Genomic DNA, 13278 nt, shown 5'->3' with positions numbered 1-13278 from the left:
GGGTTGCCGGATAAGAGGTATCTTAAATTAACAGGCAAGGATCCTGGGAAATGGTATGAACGCAGTATGGCTTCTAGAAACATGGAAAAAGCTATGGCCAATCTGAGCAAAGCTGAAATGGCAGATGGTGGAGGAAGGGTTTAAAAGCATGAATGAAGGAAGTGGATATGCTGGAATGTGGATAGTTTAACTTTGGCTGGACGATCCATCAGATGATTATGTCCTACTGGAGGGCCTAGGGACAAACCATTTAACAAGGCCATAAAGGGGAGTGTTGACAGGGATGGGGAGGGCACCAGGGCCACTAAAAGCCTTTAGAGGTGACTCTAGGCTACTGTTAATAGGAACAAACTACTACAAGTCTTGCTGATGGTGATGGGCAGTAAGACCCTGAATTAACGGTGGCCAAATGGAAATGACTAATTGCCAAAAATTGGGGTTACAATTAGAATGATTCAAGCTGGGAGTGGTCAGCCAAGGGGGCCGACCTGCAGAGTTAAAAAGAAGGCTAATAGAATACATCAGCCTTAGGGTCAAAATGAATTCACTGCAGGACATTTTTCTTCCCATCTCTGACTCTGGGCTCTGCATGATTAGAATTTTATGTCCTGCAAGAGGGTGTACTTTCCTCATGGTACCCAGTAAGCACTCTGATTAATTATCAACTATATCTTTCAACTTGGTATTTTTGGCTTTTTACGTCCAGGGATCAATATGCAAGACGAGAAACCACTGTCTTGGCAGAGATAATTAACTCTTCATCAGGAGGAGATAGGGCTGTTGTTTGTTTTTGGTTGGTTTTTTTTTTTTTTTTTTTTTTTTTTTTGCATGATAGGGACAGGGAGGAATATGTGTGGAGTCCAGGTGATTCACTTGGGTTTTCTAGGTACTTTTTTGCTTACCTGTGACTATGAACGGACATGGCAAACCGCCCCAGCCAGGGAAGGGCATGGTGAGTAGATCCCTGGGGGATGGGGTCTGAGTCATGCCACCAGGTAAGCCACAGACCAGCAGGAGCAGTCAGGCAGTTTCAGGGTCTGCCTCAGCGGCACAGCTGCCTTGGCTGGATCGAGCCTTTCCCAGGCCAAAGCCTGTGGTGACTGAATAACGGCTTTGGCTATTTTGGCTCAATACAGCTCAATTATGACAAATAGCTATTAAGCTAATTTCCTTATATGGAATCTAGTAGCTGACATTTAATAACAGGCAAATATATTTTCTTTTTCATTTTGGTCATGGTTTGGTAAACTCTTTGCCGGGATATTGTAATAACATGTGTGGGTGACCTTTATAAGTCACCTACAAGCTTCTTCTCATGCAGAATGTATTAGTCCATTTCAGAAAGTGAACAGACCATATAGAATGCACACCTGTGCTTTACAGAATGATCCTGGTTACTTATTTGCCTAATGGGATGAAAATATGTTAAATCCTTAATCATGTTTTGTGGAGTCAGACATAGTACAATGATGTTAGATATATTGAAGCATCGTTAATAAGGAATCAGTTAAAATACAATGTATATAAAGTCGCCATGGAGCCTCAGGAGTGTTTCTGAGAAAGAATCTTTGTGGGAAGGAAGAAGAGTACTCTAACTGCAATTTGCTAATTTCCTATACTACCTTGAGAAGTCTAGCTGCAAGTCTATCCAGACTCAGGTTTTTCTCCTCCTCTCAAGGGGGCATACCAGGCTCCAGCTGAGCCCCCTGCCCTGTGCTGTGACTTGCAAAATCTCTTAAGGCAATAAGTTGGGGGCAAGTCTAAGGCTCATCTTGTGTGTCTCTCTTAGGGATCACTGTCCACTTCATTACCTAATGTCCTGTGTCTTGACAACTATAATTTCTTATATTTTGTCCCATAACCCACTTCCCCTCTCTCAGGTGGGAGAGTAGATCTGGTCCCTGCTACTTCATTCTGGCTGAAGTACAGTCACAATCGTGACATATTTTACTGCATAGAAATGCGTCCTTTAGAGCTGACTCTTCTTTGACATATTGTTTTCCATCCACATTTATAAGGATTCTGTTAGTATTTTTAATCCACCAAAGAAAAAATGGATGAGAAAAATCTACTTGTAATGCCATGTGTATCTATCTCTAACTCTGTTAACTTAGTTATACATATTGAAGTCTTGCTTTAAAAAATCTTGTCAGTGGTCTTTCTTTAGGTGATAAAAGTTTTAAAAATTATATTTATTGTAGGTTTTTAATGTTTTTACTTGTCAGGAGGAATCATGGCAACCAATGATTCATGCTATATTTTTTTAATTTTTAAAAGTTACATTTCCATATTCAGAGAAGAAAAGTCCCAAGGCTAACTTGGTGAGAATCCTATAGTTCTGATAGATCTCTTGGGGAGCACTTTATTCTTGTTAATTTCTATACTCTAAAATATTAGGCGTCTGTGGCTCCCTGGCGACTGAGAGGAAGGCACAAATAAAAGAGCAGCCTCTGCAGATCGTCACCAGATTTACAAAGTTAGAAAGAACTGTGAGTGTCATCTAGTTTAGTTCCCACCCTAACCACCAGTGTACTGCAGATCACTAAGTTCATCCAAACTATTTAAATACTGAATGTGGAGGAAGGGGACCGTGAGCCAAGGAATGCTGGCAGCTTCTAGAAGAAGGCAGGGACAAGCCATGGAGCCTTCAGAAAGGAACACAGCCCTGCCGACACCTTGACTGTACCGCACTGAGACCCGTGTCAGACTTCTGAAGAACTCTAATGTAATACATTTGCATCGTTTTAAGCCACTAAATTTGTGGTAACTTGTTACAGCAGCAATAGGAAACTAATAGGCTTAGTTATCTCCAAAACCTTAAATCAAAATATTAACACTTTAGCCTGTTTCATGTGACTATAGGATAAAACTATCACATAGAAGAGTTTTTATTTCCAAACAAAATTAAATGCTCCCAGAGTTCATAGCGAAGTAATTATTAACTAAACTGTAAGTCAGGTGCAGAAATTTATAGCAATACAATTTCTCAAAAAGTGAAAGTAAAGGGTGGAAAACACAGTCTTCTACAACATTAGCAAGTGGTCTGACAGCATTTACATTAATAAAGCAATTTAAAAATGACTCATGAAACATCATACTCTTTGGGATACTCTCACCAGGCTTCAATGAAAAAAAGATGCTAAGTTAGTGATACTAGCAGTCATCATGGCTGCTATATTTGGTGTCTGGAGTTCTTTATTCAATACCACCTATGAGCTTTTTGTAGACCAAATGAGAACTAAGTCATTTAATGAAATCTCAAAACAAACCATTCTAAACATTGGAGAAGATTTCATTACAGTACTTCCCTGGACTAGATGTATTTTGAGAAGTCCACACTTAAGATAATGTAAGAGAGTGTACACAGAGAGAAGAAATGACTGTTTTTCATATCTGAGACCTTGCACAGCCCCGAGAATGCAATTGTAAACTCCGATGAGCCCATGGGATATACTCAGTAAGAAGGTATAGATAGCTCTTTTTGTACAAAATCTATAAGCTAGACACAGGTATAAAAGGCAGAGGAAAAATAGTAATAGACTCTCTAAATAGCTCATGCAACTATAAAGCAAAAACCAATTTTTACATGGGTAATGCCAAGAAATGACTACCATATAGTAGAATCACAATTGTAAATATGCAGAGTGCACATACATACATGGAGATTGCTATTTTAGTTTGAGATTTACACGTTACCTGTGTGACATCTCTATAAGTTTGTATATTCCTTATGATACAAATAAAGCATCCTTTATTTACTCAGTTGTAATCTTAGATGTCAAAATTTTCTTAGCCTCCAAGAAGGAAAGTGTTTTAAAAAAAACAGTGAAAGTAGGGTTCACATAGTGTATATACAGTTTTCACCTTTAAGTATATGGTGCCAACCACTGTCTAAGCCCACGAGGGTGTTGTATACCTGATGAGCTCGTCGAATTATCTTTGCCGATGAGATCTCTATTTTTGAAAAGAAATATTATACTTAATGCTACCAGACAATCATTAAAAAAAAAAAAAGTAGCATTATTGAAGTTTTGTTTTTATGGGATAAAAGAAAAGCTGGAAGAAATTTTTTTTTTTTTTTTCTCAGAATTTCAGTCTGGAATGCTACCCAGGCCTCTCAGGCCAGCTCGAGTCTAAAGAAAACATTTGATCTTCTTTGCCTTTCAACTTGACAAAATGTCCTTCTTCTTTGAAGTCCCCTTTTTGTTTTACGTGTGTCATTGTGCATTAGAAATCTAAAACTCTTGGGGGTAAGATAGGAATCTTTTTTGTTTAACCTTTGAACACCATAAGTGTCTGTCACGTTGTCATTCCAAAATATTGCTCATTAAAATCTTAATCTTCCTCCAGCAGATTGGAAGTAGTAGGAGGAGTTGTTAGATTTAGTTCTTCATTTAGAGACTTTAAAAGGTAAAAACACTCAAAGGGAACATTTCATCCCATTCAACAAATATTTCTTGAGGCCCTTCTGCAAAGCAATAATCAATGTTCATTGAAAGATTAGCTGACATAGTCACTATGATCAAGTTCTGTGGTTGGTTGATAGATTAGAAACTTAAAAGTGATCTATGGATTCAAAAAAAAAAAAACTATGCTCTTATTGGGACAAGAAAACAACTTGTTGTCAGATGATGTTACCTGGTCAAATGAGCAAAGAATGCCAGATTCCAGCCCTGTCATAGCTACTCTTTATTGAATGAAATAAATACACAGAGAAAAGGACACCTTTATACTGCATTATCAGGTGGAGATTTTGCTTTAATTCAATGCAGGACCCTAGTGGCCTAGGCTGAACTCCATGAAAACTCTTTCCTAAGCACATCCAGCCCCAAGTGCCCACTCAGTGACCCCTTTTCCTGAAAGTAGGATGTGTAGATGGCAGTGAAGAGGAGCCAAAATAGAGACAGAGAGATCAGGACAGAGAACAATACAGGAAAGAAATAGAAAAGAATTGTGTCACATGAGTACACAGAATAGCAAGGATAGCCTATCCTCATTCTAAATGATCCTCTGTGACTCAGGGCTTAACTTTCAGAAGGAGATCTCTGATGATGCCTTAATTTTTGTTGAAATAAAATAGAGGGAAGGATGTTCTAAATTTAGATCAAACAATTTAGTCCATCAGCCTCTGCTTTAGCAGAAAGCCTATTCCAACTGAAAACTCACCATTAGGAAGAATATATTAGCTGTTAAAATAGCCACTAATAAGAATATAATCATGTGTTATTCAAATAAATGCATTTGCGTAACATTTTACACCTCGAATAATAAGGCATTCATGATAAAATCAGATATTTTCCACCCCCCCGACTTTTCAACAAGCAACACTTGGATGCTCATTTTCCTCCACTTCCTGATTTAGCAGGATAACAGTTATTAGAGGCTCACTATGGTGCTCCGTGCTTTGCAATCATTCCCATGATCTTGGAGGCTGCATCCACAGCCCTGTCATTTACCTGGGGCTCACAGTTCTGGTCAAGAGAGACACAGCACAATTGACACTTAAGAATGTTTATTAACATGGAAAAATTAGCACGTGACACTGGGGTGAGTCTTTAATTGAATGGTTATCATTACCTTCACTGCCATAATGTTTATTCAGTGTTGAAAAATATTGTTCTAAACAGATATGGGAAAATAGGGAAAATCAACATGACTGTGGCAGAGAGTGAGAAGGGCCTCATTAGGATGAAATCAGGACTGAGGAAATCACAGGATTTCCAGGCCCAGTAATACCCCCACCCCCACCGCACTTGACATTTTCAACAGAGGGAATCCAAAACGGGGCTGAGAAATTGTGACTTCTGAAATGAGTACGCTATCTTACAATGTGACTGCTGTAAAGGGATAATACTCATCGTGATGAAGAGGATTATTATATTACAATAAGAATTTACAGGCACGGCTCATATTTTTCGTAATGTTTTGCATCTATTTTTTAGTTCTCTAATTTTCATCGATAATAATTTCAAACAATTTATTCCATTTGTTCTTCAACCTTTTTATTTTTAGGCTCTGCTGTAGCCACTTTTGTGGAAGTTATAGATTTCTTTAACAATGTTGTTTATGTAAGCTGCAATTAAGACTTTTTCAGATTCTCAGTATTTTTTGTTATTGTACATAGTGAAAAATTTTGGTTCTGGATTTGTTACCCTTTGTTTTCACGCCACATTGTTATTTCACACACATACTGCCAATGTTTTCATCTCTAAAACCTGCTGCCGATATAATGCAATTTTTAAATCCCCTAAGGCTACTTGGCGAATAATAAAAGCAATCAATTGCAGGGTACTGAATGATACTTAAGAATATGTAAAGATTTTGGTTTTTGTTAATTGTGCTATAAAAAAATCTTTGTGTATCCAGCTAGTCCTAAAATTATATGTTTTAAAATTTTCATACAAGTGATCTTATTGTTGAATAAGGCATCTGCCTTAATAAATGTCTAAAATAGAGTTATAGATTTTATCGAAATCATAACAATTTGGGAAATAGGAATAGAAGCATACCATGGTTTCTCATCTTCATACACTTTTCATAAATGTAACATAAAATGTAGGAAAATTATAGATTGGGACAGAGTTAACAGACTGGAGAATGCAAAGCTTGACATCCAGAAGGGAAATTTGGTTCATTTAGTTTTCCATGATGTAGAATCTATTTGGGTTGTTCACCAGTGTTTCTGGTTCCACTCTTCCCAGGCACATGGGGTTGGGCATAGGGGTGAGAAAGAGATTGTGTTTCCATGCCACCTTGAGGTCTGGCGTGATGATGTGGCTCATTTTAGCCAATAAAATGTGAGTAGAGGTACCATACGATGCTTTGGTGTGGAAGTACCAATATCCATAAGAGCGTGTCTTGTGTACGCCCTCCTTGCTTTGTCATTTTGGGTGTTGGTTTGCAAACTGCCTTTCACACTTGGAGGGCAAGAAGAGCTCAGAGAAAGAGGCAGACCACTCTGCACTGGTGGGTGACAGATTAACAAGCAAGGGAACTTACTATGTGGCCTGTCCTGGGCAGCCGTACTGAGTAGGTCTCGCCCAGGTGGCCAGAATCTTAACAGTTTGTATAGAGGCCCTAACAGGGCTCAGCCACTACACTGTCCGGTGGTCTCAACAACCCATTGCTCTCCCAAGACTGCATTCTTGAAAACAGCTCCCACTGTGGGAATGGTTGGCAGGGGGCAGACACCAAGGACGGGGGAGGGTGAGGGGCTCTGCCTATATTCAGCTCACAGGTCTAAGGGCACTGACTTCCTTGCGAGAACCTCCCCCAAGGACAGATCCAGGCAGTCTGCCAAGCCCAGACAGAGCCTGAAGGGCGGATGGCGAATCTGAGTGGGTGAGAAGCTCCTTGCTGTGTTAAGTCTTTGCTCTTTTGATGTTTTATGTTAGCACAGCATAAAATGGCCAATTCTGATCTATATACCTGGATACCCTTTCTGTGTTTAATTAGGGTTGTATCTTAACCGGCAGTTCCGCTTAACTTTCAGAAGGAGATCTCTGATGATGCCTTAATTTTTGTTGAAATAAAATAGAGGGAAGGATGTTCTAAATTTAGATCAAACAATTTAGTCCATCAGCCTCTGCTTTAGCAGAAAGCCTATTCCAACTGAAAACTCACCATTAGGAAGAATATATTAGCTGTTAAAATAGCCACTAATAAGAATATAATCATGTGTTATTCAAATAAATGCATTTGCGTAACATTTTACACCTCGAATAATAAGGCATTCATGATAAAATCAGATATTTTTTCCCCCCTGGCTTTTCAACAAGCAACACTTGGATGTTCATTTTCCTCCACTTCCTGATTTAGCAGGATAACAGTTATTAGAGGCTCACTATGGTGCTCTGTGCTTTGCAATCATTCCCATGATCTTGGAGGCTGCATCCACAGCCCTGTCATTTACCTGGGGCTCACAGTTCTGGTCAAGAGAGACACAGCACAATTGACACTTAAGAATGTTTATTAACATGGAAAAATTAGCACGTGACACTGGGGTGAGTCTTTAATTGAATGGTTATCATTGCCTTCACTGCCATAATGTTTATTCAGTGTTGAAAAATATTGTTCTGAACAGATATGGGAAAATCAACACGACTGTGGCAGAGTGTGAGAAGGGCCTCATTAGGATGAAATCAGGACTGAGGAAATCACAGGATTTCCAGGCCCAGTAATACCCCCACCCCCACCGCACTTGACATTTTCAACAGAGGGAATCCAAAACGGGGCTGAGAAATTGTGACTTCTGAAATGAGTACGCTATCTTACAATGTGACTGCTGTAAAGGGATAATACTCATCGTGATGAAGAGGATTATTATATTACAATAAGAATTTACAGGCACGGCTCATATTTTTCGTAATGTTTTGCATCTATTTTTTAGTTCTCTAATTTTCATCGATAATAATTTCAAACAATTTATTCCATTTGTTCTTCAACCTTTTTATTTTTAGGCTCTGCTGTAGCCACTTTTGTGGAAGTTATAGATTTCTTTAACAATGTTGTTTATGTAAGCTGCAATTAAGACTTTTTCAGATTCTCAGTATTTTTTGTTATTGTACATAGTGAAAAATTTTGGTTCTGGATTTGTTACCCTTTGTTTTCACGCCACATTGTTATTTCACACACATACTGCCAATGTTTTCATCTCTAAAACCTGCTGCCGATATAATGCAATTTTTAAATCCCCTAAGGCTACTTGGCGAATAATAAAAGCAATCAATTGCAGGGTACTGAATGATACTTAAGAATATGTAAAGATTTTGGTTTTTGTTAATTGTGCTATAAAAAAATCTTTGTGTATCCAGCTAGTCCTAAAATTATATGTTTTAAAATTTTCATACAAGTGATCTTATTGTTGAATAAGGCATCTGCCTTAATAAATGTCTAAAATAGAGTTATAGATTTTATCGAAATCATAACAATTTGGGAAATAGGAATAGAAGCATACCATGGTTTCTCATCTTCATACACTTTTCATAAATGTAACATAAAATGTAGGAAAATTATAGATTGGGACAGAGTTAACAGACTGGAGAATGCAAAGCTTGACATCCAGAAGGGAAATTTGGTTCATTTAGTTTTCCATGATGTAGAATCTATTTGGGTTGTTCACCAGTGTTTCTGGTTCCACTCTTCCCAGGCACATGGGGTTGGGCATAGGGGTGAGAAAGAGATTGTGTTTCCATGCCACCTTGAGGTCTGGCGTGATGATGTGGCTCATTTTAGCCAATAAAATGTGAGTAGAGGTACCATACGATGCTTTGGTGTGGAAGTACCAATATCCATAAGAGCGTGTCTTGTGTACGCCCTCCTTGCTTTGTCATTTTGGGTGTTGGTTTGCAAACTGCCTTTCACACTTGGAGGGCAAGAAGAGCTCAGAGAAAGAGGCAGACCACTCTGCACTGGTGGGTGACAGATTAACAAGCAAGGGAACTTACTATGTGGCCTGTCCTGGGCAGCCGTACTGAGTAGGTCTCGCCCAGGTGGCCAGAATCTTAACAGTTTGTATAGAGGCCCTAACAGGGCTCAGCCACTACACTGTCCGGTGGTCTCAACAACCCATTGCTCTCCCAAGACTGCATTCTTGAAAACAGCTCCCACTGTGGGAATGGTTGGCAGGGGGCAGACACCAAGGACGGGGGAGGGTGAGGGGCTCTGCCTATATTCAGCTCACAGGTCTAAGGGCACTGACTTCCTTGCGAGAACCTCCCCCAAGGACAGATCCAGGCAGTCTGCCAAGCCCAGACAGAGCCTGAAGGGCGGATGGCGAATCTGAGTGGATGAGAAGCTCCTTGCTGTGTTAAGTCTTTGCTCTTTTGATGTTTTATGTTAGCACAGCATAAAATGGCCAATTCTGATCTATATACCTGGATACCCTTTCTGTGTTTAATTAGGGTTGTATCTTAACCGGCAGTTCCTCTAATTTCTATCTCGTCCATATCTTTTGACTGATTTTTGATAACCGGTTGCCTTTTTCCCCCCGCTTAAGGAGTGTGAAGCTTTATAGACTTTCTTCCTCTTCATTTGTACCTTCTCAAGTGCAATGCACTAGACGTAGCATCCGGATATAATGCTTCCTAATATTTGTGCTGCCTCCAATGAGAATTTTTTGAAGCATCGGGAGGATTTTTTTCCATGTGTTTGATTTTATGGGTGAACACAGTCTACTATAGAAACAGTGAATGGTAGGCCAACCAAATAGCAGAAAAGGACTTTGGAACTGCTGAAAAAAATTGAAAGCCATTAAGAAACAGAATATTTATCTAACTTTGATAAAAATGACTGAGGATTTGACACTCTACTCTAGAAATCCTTGCTCTTGAATAAATAAGGGAAAAAGTACTCATTTCAATGTGGAGACTTCCTCAAAATTCTCTTCCTCTTGGTGATTGTTTTATGACGTTAAATCTTGTACTAAATGGCCTCTGGAAGGAGGAATTCAAGATATTTAATGGAGGAGGAGGGTTTCACGGTGGTTCATTTAACTTGAATTCTTTTCTGGTCTTTGGAAATCTTAGGCTGGCATTCCTCAGCCAAGGAAAGAATAATTTCTGATGGAAAATCAGGGACATTTGAGAATTCTGAAGAAAAATGCATTTATAAAATCCAGAGCATATTCATTTACAGTCTAAAGGAAGCTTCCACTGATCCAGCAAAGAATGTAGTTGCAGTGCTAGGTCTCACATACAGAATGCTGGGGACTTCTTTAATCTGCGGGTGGTGTCATTATATATTGCAATCACCACGATGGCACCTGCTCATTAGGAATTCATCGAGTGCTCATGCGGCTATAATGCACTTCCATTTGTATTCTGAAACGATTTAGCATTGGGGACTTAAAAGTCATTTGATCAATCTTGTGTGGAGCTCTTGTTTTTACTTCAGGCAAATTAATGCGAGGATCATTGTAGCATATTAAACAGATTTAATTGTTCATTGATCAAGCAGTACTCTGAAATGCATGTGCTTTAAGATGTAATACTTTCTCAGATTTTGAAGCACGAAAAATATGTTATTCATCTAGTTAGATTGAGCGACAAAGACAGAAGATGAACATTGAAAAATATGTAAAACTTATGAACTCCTTTTTTTGATACAAGGTGTTTTTTTGACAGGTTACATTATGTTATATATGGTTTGCTCATAAAATCACAGTTTATCATTAATTCAAACAAAACTGAATTTACAGATTAGTTTTTTTGCTTTATTTTAATGGATTTAAAATGATTCTAAAAGATACTATAAGCTATTGAACTTGAGAGTTTGGTATCTTTACATTTTTGTCAAGTTGTGTGAAGCCATCATCAAAACTTGAGGATAGATATCTTCAAAGTAATATTATGACATAGGAAATAATGCTAGTAACTGGGCTTTTGTGAACTTTACCATATTATACAATAGAGAAAGCATTTATGATTATAAAAGAGATTGAAAGAGAAAAAAAGAAATCCTCTCAAATTTACTGCATGTAAATGTTGCCTCATGGAACTTTTCTAAATAGTCTTGTTTTATAAATGGTTGTTATCAATAGTTTCTGCTTTATCATCTTAACATTTTTAACAATTCCAAAATTCAGAGGTTTTCTCAGAATAAGAAAGCCTGTTAATTCTTGCTTGCTTGCTTTTATATATTTATAATTATAAACTTAGATTTTTATATTTTGTAGAAGAATCCGGAGAAAGTGACACTATGAGTTAAAGGCAGTTTATAGAGAAACAGACCAGTCAATGCATTATGCGAGGGGCTAGGACTGGCAATATTTCTGACTTTGATACTGAAACAAACACCTGAAAATCATCAGTGTAGAATTGCAACCCTTCGGAAGAGCTCATTATGGTGATCTAGTGTAATCCTCTCATCTTATAGGTGAGGAAATGGAAACCAAGTTATAACATTAAAAGCTATTTTTTACCATCAAGATCTTAGAGAAAGAAGAGTGCTTAGAAATGACACTAATAGACACAATATCACAATTTGAATATTTCTTTGGTGGTAAACTTCAAATACTCCAACAGAATCGTTTTAAGCTCTTATAATTATTTCAGGTTTTCTTATGCTTAGTTTGCATGATTACCCTTAGGTAACCGGATTCCTGATTCAACGTTGAGGATTGAAACAAGCACGCTGCTTCGTTTTCTAATTTATTTATTGAAAATTATCTTTTGAGAGAAAAGAGAATCCTAGGCACTGTTCTGAAAGCGTGGGATACATCAGTTCTCATATAAACCAAAGCTCTGCCCTTGTTGGGAAACAATAAAATAACAAACGTAATACGTACGCTGGACGTTAGAAGGTGATGGTACTACGAGAAAAGATAGAGTCGAAGGAGGGGAATTGGAAGTTTGGGGCGGGGCTTAGTGTGAAGCTGTTTGCATCTTTAAGTAGGGTGGGTTCAGGTGAGACTTGTAGAAGGTGATGTTTGAGCGGAGGTCTGAAGGCAGGAAGGGAGTGAGCTGAGTGGAACCCGAGTGGAAGAGTGTTCCGGGCAGAGGGAACAGCAAAGGCAAAGGTCTAAGGTAAGACTGTGCTTGTCGTGTTAGAGAAATAGCAAGGAAGTCAGTGTGGTGTGGGGTAAGAAATGGGGACAGACAGAGGAGAGAGAGGGTCAGAGGTTCAGACCATAGGGGCCTGTAAAGAATTTGGCTCATCGTGAGTGAGATGAGCCCTTAGATTTTTGTGGAAGAATGACATAAACTGATAAGATTATTATTTAAAAAGATCATTTTGGCTGTGTTGATAAGAACCTCATCTTTCCCTTGAGGTGAAAGACATGGAGTGTTTTATGACTCTTCTCGATTCAAGGCTCCTCCTATTCCCAGGCCTGCAAAGCCTTTGGTGATCTGCCCTGCCTTGTGCTCTGCACCTGGCTCACTCCTAGAATCACTCATGATGGTGGGGGGGCCTCTCTAGTTTCCTTTCTCATGTGGCACCCTGTTTTTAGCCATCCAAAACATCACCAGCTCTAAGAATAGCTACTATCGCTCTGAGATTCCCACAGGTGTGCCTCTCTGGCTTTGAGAAAATTAAAAACAAAATCTTCTGCCATCATTTCCTTTTCAACCTTTGTTGTTGTTGTTCTCAGCCACATCATTATAAAACTTAATTTTTTTTTTTTCACTCCTGGGAGACCGTTCATGTTAGTAGGAAAATGGCTGTTTTCACTGGCGGTTCCTTTAAAATAGAAGTTCCATTGCAGTAGGTAGGGCTTTTCTAAAGATTTTATTTTTGTGAATCCTCCAGAGAGAGATACACCACTTATGACATAGCAAG

Source organism: Pteropus vampyrus, unplaced genomic scaffold, assembly GCF_000151845.1.
Source record: "Pteropus vampyrus isolate Shadow unplaced genomic scaffold, Pvam_2.0 Scaffold229, whole genome shotgun sequence".
NCBI classification, from domain to species: Eukaryota; Metazoa; Chordata; class Mammalia; order Chiroptera; family Pteropodidae; genus Pteropus; species Pteropus vampyrus.
The sequence above is the reverse complement of the archived record's forward strand: the minus strand, read 5'-3'. Positions refer to the sequence as shown.